We start from the raw sequence: 19,722 nt of genomic DNA on the forward strand, positions 1-19,722 counted from the left end.
ATTACGAGTTTGGGTTTTATAGTGAGTGCGGCGACAACTAATACACACAAACTATGGTTTCTCAGAAGATAGTGCATTGAACTTTTCTATCTCTTTTCCAAACTTTTCAATACTCATCTCTGTGGCTGCTTGCTCTACTCCTCCAATCTCTACCTCCTCATTCTCCCTATTCTGTTCTTCAGGGCCAGAGAAACAGAAGTGGATATCTTCACAAATGTTCTCAACCTCTGTCACATGTAAGAGAGCTCTATTCAAATCTCCTAAACATAAAGCGTGAGTTTTCACATAATAAAGTCTCCTTACTAAATTTTGCATTTTTGAATGATGCACAGCTAACCTTTTAAGATGATGAAAAGTGCTTTTACACATCATCTTTGAAAGACCTGCCAATGGATGCCCTTGCAGGTTTGTGCATTTCTAACTTTGAATGGATCTAAGTCTTGAAGCATTTGAATTTACTGTTTCAGAGTTCTCCATGAAAATTCTCTTAAGGACATTTTCAATTTATTAATAGATTCCTGATGGATAGTACAAATACTACTACACTTCCACTTACACACAGGAGCCTGGTTTCACCTTCCTTGTACTTCTTCAGCTATCACTTCTTCTACATTGCTAGGAACTGTCTCTTCTTTTTCAATGCGAGTACTGTCTTTTACTTCATAGCAACTACCAGTTGTGTCAACTGCATAACTCTCTTTATTAGAAAACAATTCTGTACTAGATGTGTTCATCCATTCATCTTTAAAAACCTTACAAAAATTAATTTTGTTAATACGTACTTTTCTCAATGTTTTTCTCTCATGCACATGACTGTTTTATATAGTGTCTTCATTCTGTTCAATACTAGGATAAAACGTTTCCTCTTCACAACAAATGTTTTCTCAACTATATTCTCAATATGATGCTTTTGCTTTAGAACAGCAGTTCTCTTCTACTTCTTCACCTTGTTACATAAATGTGGAACTATTCTGTTTGGAAACATTTTTACTTACTTCCTTCAATTGTTTTTGTCTGAATGTCTCTGTTTTCTTGTTAGCTTTTGTAATTCTCACAAAATATATTTGTTCCTCTTTATCACTATGTTTCAAGCTTCTATTTTTAATTGACTACTTTCTCTCATTTTACATTTTACAGCATATGTTTGTCCAAAAACCCTTTGTACTCTACCAGTGAGTGTTCTCTTTCTCTGGACATTTTACACTGCATCTTCTTTATAACTGTCATTTTTAACCAGCTAGTTTTGTTGTTTCTGTTTTTTCTTCTTTGTGTTTTGTTAGGCATGGTGAATCTTCTTATTTAGCTGGAACTAGATATCTGGAAAACAAAAAAACAATACATTTAGTTACACAGAAAAAGAACGTGAGAAGAACATTTTCTAATACAAAGTTTAGTAGATAGTAAATACACACGTGCACTGCATCAGTATGTACCTATGTATGTCAGTGTATGAATCAGTGTGTGCCTCAGTGTGTCAGTGTATGCATGAATTTGTCTTGGGTGTGTTAGTCTATATGAGACTGTGTGTCTAGATGTGTCAGTAAATGCATGAGTGTGTGCCTGTATGTGTCAGTGTATGCATCAGTGTGTTGTTGGATGTGGTTGTATATGTATTAGTGTGACCCTAGGTGTGTCACTGTATGCAGTTGTGTGTGCTTGGGTGTCTCAGTGTACGCATCAGTGTGTGTCTGGGTGTGTCAGAGTATGCATTAATATGTGCCTGGGTGTGGGAGTGTGTGCATCAGTGTGTGCTTGGTTGTATCAGTGTATGCAGCAGTGTGTGTCTGGCTGTGTCAGTGTATGCGTCAGTGTGTGCCTAGGTATATGTGTATGCATCAGTGTATGCCTGGGTGTGTCAGTGTATGCATCAGTGTTTGCTTGGGTATAGTAATGCATGCATCAGTGTGCCCCTGTTTGCCACTATATGCATCTGTGTGTGCCTGGGTTTCTCAGTAACCTGCGAGCATCTGGGTGTGTCACAATATGCATTAGTGTGTGTCTGGGTGTTTCAGTGTCTGCATCAGTGTGTTCCTGGGTGTTTCAGAATGTGCATCAGTGTGAGCCTGGGTTTATCAGTGGATGCATCAGTGTGTGCCTAGCAGTGCCAGTGTATGCATCAGTGTGTGTCTGGGTGTGTCAGTGTATATGTCAGTGTGGGTGTGGGTATGTCAGTGTATATATCAAGGTGTGCCTAGGTATATAGGTGTATGCATCAGTGTGTGCTAGATGTCTTAGTGTATCCATCAGTGTCTGCCTGGGTTTGTCAGTGGGTCCCTAGGTTTGTCAGTATATGTAGCAGCGTGTCCATAGATATGTCAGTGTGTTCTTCAGTGTGTACCTAGCTGTTTCAGTGTACACATCAGTGTATGCCTGGGTGTGTCAGTGATTGCATCAGGGTGTGCCTATTTGTATATGAGTATGCATCAGTGTGTGCTTGATTATATTAGTGTATGTATGAGTGTTTGCCTGGGTATGGTACTGTATGCATCAGTATGCCCCTAGGTGTGTCACTGCATGCATCTACGTATGCTTGGGTGTCTCAGTGTATACATCAGTGTGCATCTGGGTGTGTTAGAGTATGCATTAGTATATGTCTGGATGTCTCAGCATGTGTATCAGTGTATGCCAGAGTGTATCAGTGTATGCACCAGTTTCTACCTAGCTCTGTTGTTGTATGCATCAATGTGTGCCTGGGTGTGTTAGTGTATACATCAGTGTTGGCCTGAATTTGTCAGGGTATCCATCAATATAAACCTTAGTGTATGACTGAGTGTGTTAGTATCTGTATTTTGTTATTATCTATATGAATATCATATCTCTACTACAGTACATGTATACCTCGGCATATGGATCTGGAAGTTAACATCTTACTTAATGAAACTCAGAAGGACATGTTTCATTGTTCAATAAGAAAGCTGTCCCTTTTATCACTTATATGCATCTCACTTAAAGGTTGGGTTATCTGTGCAAAATGTGGTATATAAAGCTTGTTAAACACATTTTCTACTACCAAGTCTAGTTAAAACTCTGTATCTAGGCTCTGCATTAGTCAAACAACATTTTAAGGCTTCCTAAGCAGCTTTTTAATGCTAACTGAAACTAACAGTAAATATTCACATTTACACTTCCAAATAGTACTCTTCAATTGTGTCTGTGTCTTACTGCTAGTGAAAGAATTCCTGTCATTTCTTAATACATTTGTATCCCTCTATAAGGTTAACATTGCTTTTATAAATATCTATATTATTGTAGGCATAAATATTTCTATTTTTATTCTAATAGTCAGTACAACATTTTTAATTATTAAATGACTTATCACTGCATTATGGACACTAGCTTCAACATAGCTCAGGGGTCACTTTAGTATACTGAAATAAAACCAAAAAGGTCATGAAGCACCTTTTCTAATTTCCACTAAATCCTTTAGTTATTTATTGGATGGCTTATATATTTTCTTTACGTCTATTACAAGCCTACTATTATATTTGTTATGACATTTTGCCAAGAAATTGCTCAGTTTCATTCACCTGATATTCATTGATTCCTTCATTAACACTTTCTAAAATAAACTACATTCCACTAGACATAACTGATAAGTGTGCTTGTTGGAGTGTATGTTTTCTTTCAGTAGCAGTTGGAATTTCTTCTCACTAAAAAATGTACAAGAAACCCAACCACAAGAATGGAAATCCACTCTCACATAAGGCAACCATTATTGGCAAACTTTTCAACTTTGATTTCAAGGTCACTGAATCAGGTAACCAATCACAGTCTCCATTTCATGATAAACCTATGTTCTATCCCTTATGAGTGGCTTCTCTAGTTAACCCTTTCCAACAGTCCTCAAAAGATAGCCCAATTGGGTAGGAGTTTTCAACAGATCCGCGGATCCACAGTGGAGCTTAGCACGGCCTCTCTGTGTAAATCCATGGATAGATCTACAGATCCCTGTGAGAGTATGAAATTGATGTTTACAACATATATCTACACCTAATAATCGTTTTAATTCATTATTGACACTAAATTTGCCACAACAAAGTCACAGTCTAATCTTTTTCTACTCCCTTCCCCCTCATGCTCCTCTAGCTGTGTTCCCATGGTAACTCAGTTGCAACATTCTGCTGCAGCAGGTCACAAGTTCACAACAGTTTTCTGACTGGAACATGCTTACTTTCAAACAATCTTTAGCAGGTGTGGTTGAAGCTTTCACCGTAAACATATCACAGGCAGTAATACTATCTTCCAATTTGTCTAAAGCCAATCTAACATTTACTTACTATTCACATAACCTCACTACCAAGCTTTATCCACAAACATATCTACAACAGCCAATCAAGTGCGTTCTTTCAGTTTCTACCTTCTACCCTCCATTTAAACTGAGTTTTATTTCCAACCTGCCTGGTTCACTTGCAAGCTTCTCCTAATTGCTACTGGAGGTTTCCTCCAAGATGCTGAGAGTATAGATTGTGGTGCGTAGCTTTGTGTTTGGAGCCAGAGAGAGTGCAAAAAAGTGGATCTCGGTTTATCTAATGTGAATGTTACTTGGGTTGGCCAGAGAGGGTTAACATGGCATCAATTATTCTCTTTGGTTGAACCCATTAAGGATTGTCAACATCCAAACCTTATCATTATGAACTGTAGTGACAACTACCTGGGCACAAATGCTGGTTTGGGAATCGTAATGAAGGATACCTTTGGAAAATTAATGACATTTTTCCCTCCCTTTGCCTTTGCTTTTCCTCACATTTGCCAAAGGCAGAAGTGGAAGTGGTCAACTGAATTCTGTTCACAAACAGACAAATCCAAGAAACATGCTAATAGAACTGTTTCTGCTTTCCTCAGAGATCATAACATGGCTTCTCTATCTCACAACAACTTACGATTTGATGTGGAGGGTATGTACAGAAATGATGGAGTCCACTGAACAGATGAAGGCAACAAGGTGTTCCTGCATAACTTGAGAGAGTGCATCTTCTTTCATCTGTAGTAATCAGCTACACATCATAAAAACAAAGGATCTCTCCAGAGCCAATCCTTTACCTGCACACAATTTTGTATATTTTCAAATACTTTTGTTTTTTATTTGAGCTTTGAATCTGCAGATCCAACTGTGAACCTAAAACACACAAAAAAAACAATGTCATATATTCACTACACATTATTTCCCAATATGCCACATTTATGTAAACATATGTGGCTAGGGAACACACTCCCTGACCCTTTTATATGCATTAGTACCCACATATTAGCCCCACAACCCTTTCTCAATGCAACAAAAAATAAGCAGAACTTTTGCCTTTGGGATCATATACACCCAATACTACATGAGTATTTTGTCAGTCGTATAAGTCTTCATTTGTGTTTTAAAGTATCTGTGAGAGAAGACATGTGAATTAACCATTGCTCTGAGTGTATGTATCAGGTTGTGAGAGTAGATGCGTTATTGTCTCTCTGGGTATGAAATTGGATTTGAGAGTGTCTCTATGAGAGTGAGAGTGACCATGACACTATAGGCCATATCTATACTCTGTCTGTGCTAGATTTACGTCATTTTTTTTACACAAATCCAGCGCAAACTTAACTCCATATTTATAATTTAGCGCTAGACATGTCTAGCACCAAAATATTGAAGTTAACAACATTTTTTGCCTGTGGAAAACTACCTTACATCAATGAGATGCAAGGTAGGCGTTCCTGGGCAAAAATTGCCTCAAAGGCCCTAGCGCCTTATTTATCCTCCTGTGCAAAAATAACACACGGGACGAGGAGGGCCTTAAATAATACAGCTAAACCTGCTTAGCACCATGATTCAATGCCTGGGTATGGGCAGGCGTAAGGGGACCTGGAGGCAGATTTCCTTTGTCAGAGACCATGGAAATTGCCCAGAGGTGCCCTTCCCTGACCCCGGAGACACCCACACCCACCCCTACCTAGACCAGGAGGTCACCCATGGATGGGAGACCCATCCAAAGGTAAGTCCAGGTAGGTAATTGTTTTTTTCTTTCCAACACCACTCGGGGGCCCTGACTTGGGGCCCCCTGCACGGTGCTGACCCCAAAGGCCATGCCCAGGGAACATTTGTCTCCTGGGAATGGCCACTGGGATGGTGGGCATGGCTCCTGTCTTTACTAAGACAGGAGCCATGTCCATGAGGTTTGTGCGACAGAAAATGGTGCTACACTGCTTACAAGCAACTTTTTTCTCCTCTAAACAGTGTAGCGCCATAATTTGGCGCACAAGCCACGGTGCCCCCTACGCCTCCAAGGCTTTGTTAGTATCCTTTCAAAGGAAGCTAACAAGGCCATTCCTTAAATATGGCACCCATCGGCGTCTAGGAATGGCCTAGCCGGCGCTATACCTTTTGCTGCAAACCTGCGCTAATGCAGGTTTGTGGCAAAAAGTATAAATCTGCCCCTATGTCTGTCTCTGGGTGTGAGATGAAGTGTGAGAGTGTCTCTCAAGGTGTGAGAGTGAGTGTGAGGGAGCCTCTGTGTGAAAGTGGGTGTGACAGTGAGTCTGGATGTGAGAGTGAGAGTGTCTCTCTGAGTGTAAGAATGAGCATGAGAATGTCTGTGTGGGTGTGAGAGTGGATGTGACAGCGTCTCTCTGAGTGTGGGAGAATCTGTGACAGAGGATATCTTGATGAGAGAGTGGATGTGGCTCTGTCTCTCTGGGTGTGAGAGGGTCTGTGACAGTAGATATCTTGTTGTGAGTCTGGGTGTGAGATTGTCTGCATGGGTGTGGGAGTGAGTGTCAGAGTATCTCTCTGGAGTGAGACGAAGCATGAGAGCATCTCTCTGGGTGTGAGAGTGATTGTGAGAGAGCCTGGCTGTGAGAGTGAGAGGGATAGTGTGAGTCTGGATGTGAGAGTGGGCGAGAGAGTCTCTTTGAGTGTAAGAGTGAGCATGAAAGTATCTTCGTGGGTGTGAAAGTGAATGTGACAGTGTGTTTCTGGGCGTGAGGGTGCCTGTGACAGTGGCTATCTTGCTGTGAGTGTGGATGTGACAGCATCTCTCTTCACGTGAGAGTGCCTGACACAATTGCTATCTTGCAGTTAGCATGGCTGTGAGAGTGTATATATGGGTGTAAGAGTGAGTGTCACAGTCTTCCTATGGGTGTGGGATGAAGAGTGAGATCATCTCTCTGGGTGTGAGTGTGAGATGGCCTGGGTGTGAGAGTGAGTGTGACAGTGCGAGTCTGGGTGTGAGAGTGGGTGTGAGAGTGTCTCTCTGAGTGTGATAGTGATTGCAAGATGGTCTCTGTGGGTGTGAGAGTCAATGTGACAGTGTGCTTCTGGGTGTGAAAGTGCCTGTGACAGTGGCCATCTTGCTCTGAGAGTGTCTAACAATGGTTATCTTGCTGTGAAAGTGGGTGTATGAGTGTGTGTATGTGTGTGAGAGTGATTGTCAGAGTGTCTCTGTGTGTGTGAGGCATAGCATGAGAGCGTCTCTCTGGGTGTGGAAATGAGTGTGAGTGACCTTGGATGTGAGAACTAGTGTGACAGTGTCAGCCTGGATGTGAGAGTGAGTGTGACAGTGTCTGTCTTAGTGTGAGAGAGAGCATGAGACTGTCTGTGTGGATGTGAAAGTGGATGTGACAACATCTCTCTGGGTGTGAGAGTGAGGGTGTTTGGAGGTTTGAGTGGGTGTATCAATATATATTGAATTTTTGTGATATTTGGTGAAATCTGTGGATCCACTTGCAGATTTACACCAGAGGCCGTACTGAGCCGCGGGGATGGATCTGTGGATCTCAGAAACCATCAAAAAATATGTTTTAGGGCATTTTAACCCCTTCGCTGCCAGGCCTTTTCCCCCTCCTGTGCCGAGCCTTTTTTTGGCTATTTGGAGCAGTTTGCGCTTAGGCCCTCATAACTTTTTGTTCACGTAAGCTACCCACGCCAAACTTGCGTCCTTTTTTTCCAACATCCTAGGGATTCTAGAGGTACCCAGACTTTGTGGGTTCCCCAGAAGGAGGCCAAGAAATTAGCCAAAAAACAGTGAAAATTTCATTTTTTTTAAAAAAATTGGAAAAATGGGCTGCAGAAGAAGGCTTGTGGTTTTTTCCCTGAAAAGGGCATCAACAAAGGGTTTGCGGTGATAAAATCACCAGCTTCCCAGCTTTCAGGAACAGGCAGACTTGAATCAGAAAACCCAATTTTTCAACCCAATTTTGGCATTTTACTGGAACATACCCCATTTTTATGATTTTTTGTGCTTTCAGCCTCCTTCCAGTCAGTGACAGAAATGGGCATGAAACCAACGCTGGATCCCATAAACCGCAACATTTCTGAAAAGTAGACAAAATTCTGAATTCAGCAAGGGGTAATTTGTGTAGATCCTACAAGGGTTTCCTACAGAAAATAACAACTGAAAAAGAAAAATATTGAAATTGAGGTGAAAAAAACATCAATTTTTCTCTAAGTTTTACTCTGTAACTTTTTCCTGCAATGTCAGATTTTCGAAAGCAATATACTGTTACGTCTGCTGGACTCTTCTGGTTGTGGGGATATATAGGGCTTGTAGGTTCATCAAGAACTCTAGGTACCCAGAGCCAATAAATGACCTGCACCCTGCAGTGGGTTTTCATTCTATGCCGGGTATACAGCAATTCATTTGCTGAAATATAAAGAGTAAAAAATAGCTATCAAGAAAACCTTTGTATTTCCAAAATGGGCACAAGATAAGGTGTTGAGAAGCAGTGGTTATTTGCACATCTCTGAATTCCGGGGTGCCCATACTAGCATGTGAATTACAGGGCATTTCTCAAATAGACGTCTTTTTTACACACTGTCTTACATTTGGAAGGGAAAAATGTAGAGAAAGACAAGGGGCAATAACACTTGTTTTGCTATTCTATGTTCCCCCAAGTCTCCCGATAAAAATGATACCTCACTTGTGTGGGTAGGCCTAGCGCCCGCGACAGCAAACGCCCCAAAGCGCAACGTGGACACATCACAGAAAACAGACCTGTTTTTAGCAAAGTGCCTACCTGTAGATTTTGGCCTCTAGCTCAGCCGCCACCTAGGGAAACCTACCAAACCTGTGCATTTCTGAAAACTAGAGACCTAGGGGAATCCAAGATGGGGTGATTTGTGTGGCTCGGACCAGGTTCTGTTACCCAGAATCCTTTGCAAACCTCAAAATTTGGCTAAAAAAACACATGTTCCTCACATTTCTGTAGCAGAAAGTTCTGGAATCTGAGAGGAGCCACAAATTTCCTTCCACCCAGCGTTCCCCCACGTCTCCCGATAAAAATGATACCTCACTTGTGTGGGTAGGCCTAGCGCCCGCGACAGGAAACACCCCAAAGCGCAATGTGGACACATCACAGAAAACAGACCTGTTTTTAGCAAAGTGCCTACCTGTAGATTTTGGCCTCTAGCTCAGCCGCCACCTAGGGAAACCTACCAAACCTGTGCATTTCTGAAAACTAGAGACCTAGGGGAATCCAAGATGGGGTGATTTGTGTGGCTCGGACCAGGTTCTGTTACCCAGAATCCTTTGCAAACCTCAAAATTTGGCTAAAAAAACACATGTTCCTCACATTTCTGTGGCAGAAAGTTCTGGAATCTGAGAGGAGCCACAAATTTCCTTCCACCCAGCGTTCCCCCACGTCTCCTGATAAAAATGATACCTCACTTGTGTGGGTAGGCCCAGCGCCCGCGACAGGAAACGCCCCAAAGCGCAACGTGGACACATCACAGAAAACAGACCTGTTTTTAGCAAAGTGCCTACCTGTAGATTTTGGCCTCTAGCTCAGCCGCCACCTAGGGAAACCTACCAAACCTGTGCATTTCTGAAAACTAGAGACCTAGGGAATCCAAGGAGGGGTGACTGGCGGGGCTCGGACCAGGTTCTGTTACCCAGAATCCTTTGCAAAGCTCAAAAATTGGCTAAAAAAACCACATGTTCCTCACATTTCTGTGGCAGAAAGTTCTGGAATCTGGGAGGAGCCACAAATTTCCTTCCACCCAGCGTTCCCCCAAGTCTCCCGATAAAAATGATACCTCACTTGCGTGGGTAGGCCTAGCGCCCGCGACAGGAAACGCCCCAAAGCGCAACGTGGACACCACCAAAATTTTGTAAGAAAACAGAGGTGTTTTTTGCGAAGTGACTACCTGTAGATTTTGGCCTCTAGCTCAGCCGGCACCTAGGGAAACCTACCAAACCTGTACATTTCTGAAAACTAGAGACGTAGGGGAATCCAAGGAGGGGTGACTGGCGGGGCTCGGACCAGGTTCTGTTACCCAGAATCCTTTGCAAAGCTCAAAAATTGGCTAAAAAAACACATGTTCCTCACATTTCTGTGGCAGAAAGTTCTGGAATCTGAGAGGAGCCACAAATTTCCTTCCACCCAGCGTTCCCCCACGTCTCCCGATAAAAATGATACCTCACTTGTGTGGGTAGGCCTAGCGCCCGCGACAGGAAACGCCCCAAAGCGCAACGTGGACACATCACAGAAAACAGACCTGTTTTTAGCAAAGTGCCTACCTGTAGATTTTGGCCTCTAGCTCAGCCGCCACCTAGGGAAACCTACCAAACCTGTGCATTTCTGAAAACTAGAGACCTAGGGAAATCCAAGGAGGGGTGACTGGCGGGGCTCGGACCAGGTTCTGTTACCCAGAATCCTTTGCAAAGCTCAAAAATTGGCTAAAAAAAACACATGTTCCTCACATTTCTGTGGCAGAAAGTTCTGGAATCTGGGAGGAGCCACAAATTTCCTTCCACCCAGTGTTCCCCCAAGTCTCCCGATAAAAATGATACCTCACTTGCGTGGGTAGGCCTAGCGCCCGCGACAGGAAACGCCCCAAAGCGCAACGTGGACACCACCAAAATTTTGGAAGAAAACAGAGGTGTTTTTTGTGAAGTGACTACCTGTAGATTTTGGCCTCTAGCTCAGCCGGCACCTAGGGAAACCTACCAAACCTGTACATTTCTGAAAACTAGAGACCTAGGGGAATCCAAGGAGGGGTGACTGGCGGGGCTCGGACCAGGTTCTGTTACCCAGAATCCTTTGCAAACCTCAAAATTTGGATAAAAAAAACACATGTTCCTCACATTTCTGTGGCAGAAAGTTCTGGAATCTGAGAGGAGCCACAAATTTCCTTGCACCCAGCGTTCCCCCAAGTCTCCCGATAAAAATGATACCTCACTTGCGTGGGTAGGCCTAGCGCCCGCGACAGGAAACGCCCCAAAGCGCAACGTGGACACCACCAAAATTTTGGAAGAAAACAGAGGTGTTTTTTGCGAAGTGACTACCTGTAGATTTTGGACTCTAGCTCAGCCGGCACCTAGGGAAACCTACCAAACCTGTACATTTCTGAAAACTAGAGACCTAGGGGAATCCAAGGAGGGGTGACTGGCGGGGCTCGGACCAGGTTCTGTTACCCAGAATCCTTTGCAAAGCTCAAAATTTGGCTAAAAAAACACATGTTCCTCACATTTCTGTGGCAGAAAGTTCTGGAATCTGAGAGGAGCCACAAATTTCCTTCCACCCAGCGTTCCCCCACGTCTCCTGATAAAAATGATACCTCACTTGTGTGGGTAGGCCCAGCGCCCGCGACAGGAAACGCCCCAAAGCGCAACGTGGACACATCACAGAAAACAGACCTGTTTTTAGCAAAGTGCCTACCTGTAGATTTTGGCCTCTAGCTCAGCCGCCACCTAGGGAAACCTACCAAACCTGTGCATTTCTGAAAACTAGAGACCTAGGGAAATCCAAGGAGGGGTGACTGGCGGGGCTCGGACCAGGTTCTGTTACCCAGAATCCTTTGTAAAGCTCAAAAATTGGCTAAAAAAAACACATGTTCCTCACATTTCTGTGGCAGAAAGTGCTGGAATCTGGGAGGAGCCACAAATTTCCTTGCACCCAGCGTTCCCCCAAGTCTCCCGATAAAAATGATACCTCACTTGCGTGGGTAGGCCTAGCGCCCGCGACAGGAAACGCCCCAAAGCGCAACGTGGACACCACCAAAATTTTTAAAGAAAACAGAGGTGTTTTTTGCGAAATGACTACCTGTAGATTTTGGCCTCTAGCTCAGCCGGCACCTAGGGAAACCTACCAAACCTGTACATTTCTGAAAACTAGAGACCTAGGGGAATCCAAGGAGGGGTGACTGGCGGGGCTCGGACCAGGTTCTGTTACCCAGAATCCTTTGCAAAGCTCATAATTTGGCAAAAAAAACACATGTTCCTCACATTTCTGTGGCAGAAAGTTCTGGAATCTGAGAGGAGCCACAAATTTCCTTCCACCCAGCGTTCCCCCACGTCTCCCGATAAAAATGATACCTCACTTGTGTGGGTAGGCCTAGTGCCCGCGACAGGAAACGCCCCAAAGCGCAACGTGGACACATCACAGAAAATAGACCTGTTTTTAGCAAAGTGCCTACCTGTAGATTTTGGCCTCTAGCTCAGCCGCCACCTAGGGAAACCTACCAAACCTGTGCATTTCTGAAAACTAGAGACCTAGGGGAATCCAAGATGGGGTGATTTGTGTGGCTCGGACCAGGTTCTGTTACCCAGAATCCTTTGCAAACCTCAAAATTTGGCTAAAAAAACACATGTTCCTCACATTTCTGTGGCAGAAAGTTCTGGAATCTGAGAGGGGCCACAAATTTCCTTCCACCCAGCGTTCCCCCACGTCTCCCGATAAAAATGATACCTCACTTGTGTGGGTAGGCCTAGCGCCCGCGACAGGAAACGCCCCAAAGCGCAGCGTGGACACATCACATTTTTTCATTGAAAACAGTGCCTACCTGTAGTTTTTGGCCTGTAGCTCAGCCAGCACCTAGGGAAACCTACCAAACCTGTGCATTTCTGAAAACTAGAGACCTAGGGGAATCCAAGATGGGGTGACTTGAGGGGCTCTGACCAGGTTCTGTTACCCAGAATCCTTTCCAAACCTCAAATTTTGGCTAAAAAAAACGCATTTTTCACACATTTCGGTGACAGAAAGTTCTGGAATCTGAGTGGAGCCACAAATTTCCTTCCACCCAGCTTTCCCCCAAGTCTCCCGATAAAAATGATACCTCACTTGTGTGGGTGGGCCAGGTGCCTCCAACAGAATAAGGCCCAAAACTTGTAGAGATACAGGGGATAGTACTACAAGTTTATAAGGACATATTCTTTTATACATCTTTAGACTGACTCTGCTTTGGGGACCCACATACGTGAGGTGTCATTTTATTTGGGAGACTGAGGGGAACACTGGGGAGTAGGAATTTTGTGCTGGAGTGGTGATCGTACGAAGAAAAGTCAGGAAAATATGCTTTTTTTAAGCACATTTTGAGGTTTACAGAGGAGTCTGGGTAAGAAAATGTTGGGGGATCCACGCAAGCCACTCCTCCCTGGACTCCTTGGGGTGTCTAGTTTTAAAAAATGTCTGGGTTTGGTAGGTTTCCCTAGATGAAGGCCGCACACAGGACCAAAAACATAGGTGCCCTCTCCCCCCCCAAACACAGGTAGTTTTGTAATATATCGTTTTGATGTGCCCACATACGTCCGTGATGTGCCAAACACTAAAATTTTGAAAAGAAACACACTTACGTTATGTGAAAAAGACCCCTCACCCACCAACCAAGTTGGTGGCATGCTTCATCATCGGGGTCCCACCTGAGGCACCTAGCGTGTCATAGGTGTGCTGCGACGCCTGATTACAGCGGAGCAGGTTTGGTCATTTTTACCACACATACTGGTTGGATTTGGCACGAGGGTGAGTGATGGTTCAGTGGATCAAATTTTACTAACAAGAGCTTTCACAAAAATGAAAAGCACTGTTAGTAACTGAAAGGCAAAAAACTGAACCAATGACTCACAGCTCGTGAGCTGTAAAGCCGCGACAAGGCACCAACCGCTTTACAGTCCATTCACACAACTTTCATACATGACACACACAAGGCCATTCACACCGCCAGCCACGGGCCCAGCACATTACAACACTCACATCGACAGACAGCGCCACTCAAGGGCCCATCACTTACATACGCCCACATGCCTGATACAACAATCACACCAGCTGATGGGAGTGTGTGGACTGGTGTTTGGCTGGCAGTGTGTTGCAGTAGCCAACATCAAGTCAATATGTACAGTCTCAGCCAAGCCCCACTCCACACACAATGGCATCATATATTTTTTTTTTTTTTAAACAGAGGAACCCCTAACTAAGTAGAAAGAATTACAAAACAACAAACACAAAAGCTCTAACTAAGAACATGACAGAAATGCTAACCATGAAACTAAACACATGAAAATACAAAACAGACATGAGTTTACACTCATGGTTGTTCCCAGAAATTCTTCTGGGTGTGGTAATTCTTAAAACAAGCACCGACACACAGCCCAGGCTTTGAAGGACAATCTGGGCAGTACATTCGAGACTCCCTCCGGATACCTTTTCGAAAACACACTCTACATTTCTTATCTGGAAAGTCTTTTTTGGGTGTGGGAGGAATGTGCTCAGCAAAGTGGCGATCTTTCAATCTAGCCACATCCTCCACCACTGCTTCTCTAGGAACTCTGGCCTGTTCCACCACAATAAGGCTCTCTATCACTGACTCCTGAAATTTCACAAATGTCATCTTTGAGTCTGGAGACCTATCCCTAAACACAATAAAAGCATTGAAGGTTGCTAAGTGGAAGAGGTGAAGTGCTAACTTCTTATACCAAACATAAGACTTACGAATAGCAGTATAAGGTTCCAACCTCTGGTCAACTCTATCTACACCTCCCATGTGCTTATTATAATCTAAAATGCACACAGGTTTGCGCACTTCTGCAACCTGGCCCCAAACAGTCACAGGGGAAGTACTCTCATCATGGATGGTACTTAGCATGTAGACATCCCTCTTGTCTGAAAATTTCAAAGCTAGCAGCTCCTCGTTCCGCAAGGCACAGCACTGTCCCCTCTCAAGTTTTTTACAGACAAGCTCCCTTGGATAGCCTTTCCGATTAGAACGGATTGTGCCACAAGCAACTGTGTCCACTCTAAACAATTCCTTGAACAACTGCACACCAGTGTAGAAGTTATCTACATACAAATGGTGACCTCTGTTGAACAGTCGTCTACCAAGATCCCACACTATTTTCTCAGTAACTCCAAAAGTGGGAGGACAACCAGGGGGGTCAATATTGGAATCCCTACCAGTGTAAACACGGAAACTATACACATATCCTGTCCTACTTTCAGACAGCATATACAATTTAATTCCATATCGTGCCCTTTTGCTAGGAATGTACTGCCTAAAAACCAAACGACCCTTGAAGAGGACCAAAGACTCGTCCACACTTATCTCTTTGCCTGGAACATAGACCTCCGAAAACCGATCTACAAAATGATCAAGGACAGGCCTAATCTTAAAAAGACGGTCAGAATCTGGGTGATCTCGTGGCAAGGCTAATGCATTGTCAACAAAATGCAGCATCCTAAGAAGAAGCAAATACCGATTACGACTCATGGTAGCTGGAAATATAGCTGTTGCCATCAAGGGACTAGTAGACCAATAAGAAGCCAGTGACGGCTTCCTTATCAACCCCATCAAAAAAGTCAAACCCAAAAACTTTTTTATCTCCTCCAAATTTGTGGGAATCCACTGGGCAGCTCTAGAGTGTGGCCTAAGTCTAGCAGCGTTGTCCCTCAAATGCTGCTCCGCATACAAATTAGTCTGCTCAACAATCTCTTCCAAAAACACATCATCCATGAATAACTCAAAGAAATTGATAGGCATAAAGTTCTCTGTATTGGCGTTACACCCCGGGAGACCAGTAAAGGCAGGCAACTCTGGCTGCTCCATGTTTGGGGCAACCCAGACATCAGGTCTTCTAACGGGAAACCTTTCAGCCCCAGGTTGCTGCACTATTGGCACATCAATGTCCTCCTCTAAAACAGAACCTTCATCTGCACTGAGTGTGGCTTCATCATCAGAAGATTCCCCTCCAACAGAAACATCACTGCCAGAATCTCTGACTTCCTCCTCTGCCTCAGAGTCATGATCAGACTGTGACTCAAAAAGCATACCAACCACCTGCTGAGCGGTCATCCTGCGGCTAGCCATGATCTCTCCTGCTAAAATTAACTGGACAAATTCACCACCAACAACCAGCACTGTGTAAGACAAGTAACAAAGTGTAGCTTTGTTAGTAAGAGTTACAAACTCAAAAACTATACCGCTCACTTGCCTGAAAAAGCTTGATTCACCAGCAACTACACAGCAATCACCAATGATATCCCACTAAAAAGAAAGAAAGAAAGGCAAATTAGAAATAAGACAAAACAAATATCATTGTGCACAAACCTAAGGACAATTTCACACACAATCCTGCATTTAGTACACCCCCTACAAACATGTCATTCATGCATGGCAACAATACTCCTTTGGAGTAAATTGTTTTTACTTACCTAAAACATGCAACTGTGCAAACTGCAGGTCAACCACCGCCAAAACCGCAAGGAGCCACAGCAAATAAAGCAAAAGCTTTGAACTAGAACAAAAAGGAGGAAAACATTTTTTATCACAAATGCAAAGACTTCTTCAGTTGACAAACACCCCACCATCAAACATTTTAGAAATTGGTGCCTAAGTGGATTCTGCCATAGGGGCAGATGGGCCTACTAAAAAAATAGGCCTGTCTGCCCCAAGGAAGCCAAAAAATACCTTTAGTACTGTGTCCCCATGGAGAGCGACCCTTGCCAAAGGGGACAGCCCTCAAACAAAAAAAAACAAAAAAAACACACACAACACTATCCCTGGTGCCTAAGTGGCTTCTGCCCCCTTGGGGGCAGGTGGGCCTAAGAAAATAGGCCCATCTGCCCCCAGGGGGTGTAGAAATGGCCAACAGGTCAATGCCCCCCTTGGGGGGGCGCCCCGTGACCAAGGGGACGCCCCCCCACAAAAATAAACAAATAAAAAAAACATCCCTGGCGTTCTAGTGGTTTCTGCCCCCCTTGGGGGCAGATCAGCCTAAAAATAATAGGCTGATCTGTCTCCAAGGGGTGCAGAAATGGCCTGGGTACATGTGCCCCCAAAGTGGGGGGCGACCCTTGCCCAAGCCCCCCCCCCATCCACTAACACACACACACACACACACACTATCCCTGGTGTCTACGTGGCTTCTGCCCCACTTGGGGGCAGGTGGGTCAAGAAAAATAGGCCCATCTTCCCCCAGGGGGGGCAGAAATGGCCAACAGGTCAATGCCCCCCTTGGGGGGGCGCCCCGTGCCCAAGGGGACGCCCCCCCACAAAAATAAACACATAAAAAAAAATCCCTGGCGTTCTAGTGGTTTCTGCCCCCCTTGGGGGCAGATCAGCCTAAAAATAATAGGCTGATCTGTCTCCAAGGGGTGCAGAAATGGCCTGGGTACATGTGCCCCCAAAGTGGGGGGCGACCCTTGCCCAAGCCCCCCCCCATCCACTAACACACACACACACACACACTATCCCTGGTGTCTACGTGGCTTCTGCCCCCCTTGGGGGCAGGTGGGTCTAGAAAAATAGGCCCATCTGCCCCCAGGGGGGGCAGAAATGGCCAACAGGTCAATGCCCCCCTTGGGAGGGCGCCCCGTGCCCAAGGGGACGCCCCCCCACAAAAATAAACACATTAAAAAAAATCCCTGGCGTTCTAGTGGTTTCTGCCCCCCTTGGGGGCAGATCAGCCTAAAAATAATAGGCTGATCTGTCTCCAAGGGGTGCAGAAATGGCCTGGGTACATGTGCCCCCAAAGTGGGGGGCGACCCTTGCCCAAGCCCCCCCCCATCCACTAACACACACACACACACACTATCCCTGGTGTCTACGTGGCTTCTGCCCCCCTTGGGGGCAGGTGGGTCTAGAAAAATAGGCCCATCTGCCCCCAGGGGGGGCAGAAATGGCCAACAGGTCAATGCCCCCCTTGGGGGGGCGCCCCGTGCCCAAGGGGACGCCCCCCCACAAAAATAAACACATAAAAAAACATCCCTGGCGTTCTAGTGGTTTCTGCCCCCCTTGGGGGCAGATCAGCCTAAAAATAATAGGCTGATCTGCCCTCAAGGGGGGCAGAAATGGCCCTAAAAGACATGCCTCCCAAAGGGGAGTGACCCTTGCCCAAGGGGGCGCCCCCCCATCCACTACACACACAATCCCTGGTGCCTAAGTGGCTTCTGCCCCCCTTGGGGGCAGATGGACCTAAAAAAAATAGGCCGATTTGCCCCCAAGGGGGGTAGAAAAGGCCAACAGTTCTCTGCCCCCTTGGGGGGGCGCCCCTTGCCCAAGGGGGCACCCCCCCCCCACATAAATACACATAAAAATAAAAAACCCTGGTGATCTAGTGTTTTCTGCCCCCCTTGGGGGCAGATCTGGCTAAAAAGTAGCCAATCTGCCCTCAAGGGGGGCAGAAATGGCCCTAAAGGACATGCCCCCCACAGGGGAGCGACCCTTGCCCAAGGGGGCGCCCCCCCATTCACTACACACACAATCCCTGGTGCCTAAGTGGCTTCTGCCCCCCTTGGGGGCAGATGGACCTAAAAAAAATAGGCCGATCTGCCCCCAAGGGGGGCAGAAAAGGCCAACAGTTCTCTGCCCCCTTGGGGGGGGCGCCCCTTGCCCAAGGGGGCACCCCCCCCCAACATAAATGCACAGAAAATATAAATCCCTGGTGATCCAGTGGTTTCTGCCCCCCTTGGGGGCAGATCCGCCTAAAAAGTAGGCCAATCTGCCCCCAAGGGGGGCAGAAATGGCCGTAACTAATTGCCCCCACAAGGGGAGCGACCCTTGCCCAAGGGGCCGCTCCCCGCAAACAAGAAAGGGTGAAGAAAAAAAAAAAAAAAATCCCTGGTGTCTAGTGGGCATTCCTGCTGGATCGCAATGCGATCGGGCAGCAGGAATGCTCAAAGAGACACCGGGGGAAAGGAAAAGCCTTTCCTTTCCCCCGGTGCCTCTTTAGCCCAAACCCCCCACCCACCGGGAAGAGGAACTCACCTCTTCTCCGTTCGCCGCACAGGAAGCAAATGGCTTCCTGTGCGGCGAAATCCCCATAATGAAGTCAGCGCGCGATCGCGCGCTGACGTCATTATGGGGGGGTGGGGGGGGGTCGGGGGTGGAAGGGGAAGGGCTTCCCCTTCCATCCCTGACTTTGGGGGGTGGGGGGAAGCACACAGAGGGAGCGAGAGCGCTCCCTCTGGGCTGTGTGCCGAGGACGTAGTGGTTACGTCCTCGGCACAGCAGCACTGTGCCGCAGGACGTAACCACTACGTCTGCGGCACAGAAGGGGTTAAACCCATTCAATGTTTTTACACAACTATATAACCACTATGGGGTCAGGGAATCTCTACCCTGACCACGTCATCGACATTCAGCCAAGATTTCAGCCCCGGGGGCTGCTTCTCAATAAGATAAAATAAAATGGCAGCTGCAAAATACCTGTAAGGTTGTGGCCAGTCAATCAGATTCTCCCTGTGGCTTGTGGATCCGCAGAGAATCCACAGCCCTAGATATCTATATACTCTGGCCTTAAATGACTCCAAAACTACTGAATGGATTTCCACCAAACTACCCCTTTCATGAAGACTCGTCAACCGGGGCCAAAGTTATAGGCAAAACAAAAAATGCTCTGTCAATGGAAACTAGGTCCTAATCATAACTACCACTGCATTTTTATGTATATATACACTTAAAAAAACAAAGATTAGAGAGACATTAAAGTTAGGCTCACATTTTAAACGTAAGAAACCATAGAAATTCACCAATTATAG

This window comes from Pleurodeles waltl, chromosome 6 (genome assembly GCF_031143425.1).
Source record: "Pleurodeles waltl isolate 20211129_DDA chromosome 6, aPleWal1.hap1.20221129, whole genome shotgun sequence".
Lineage (NCBI taxonomy): Eukaryota > Metazoa > Chordata > Amphibia > Caudata > Salamandridae > Pleurodeles > Pleurodeles waltl.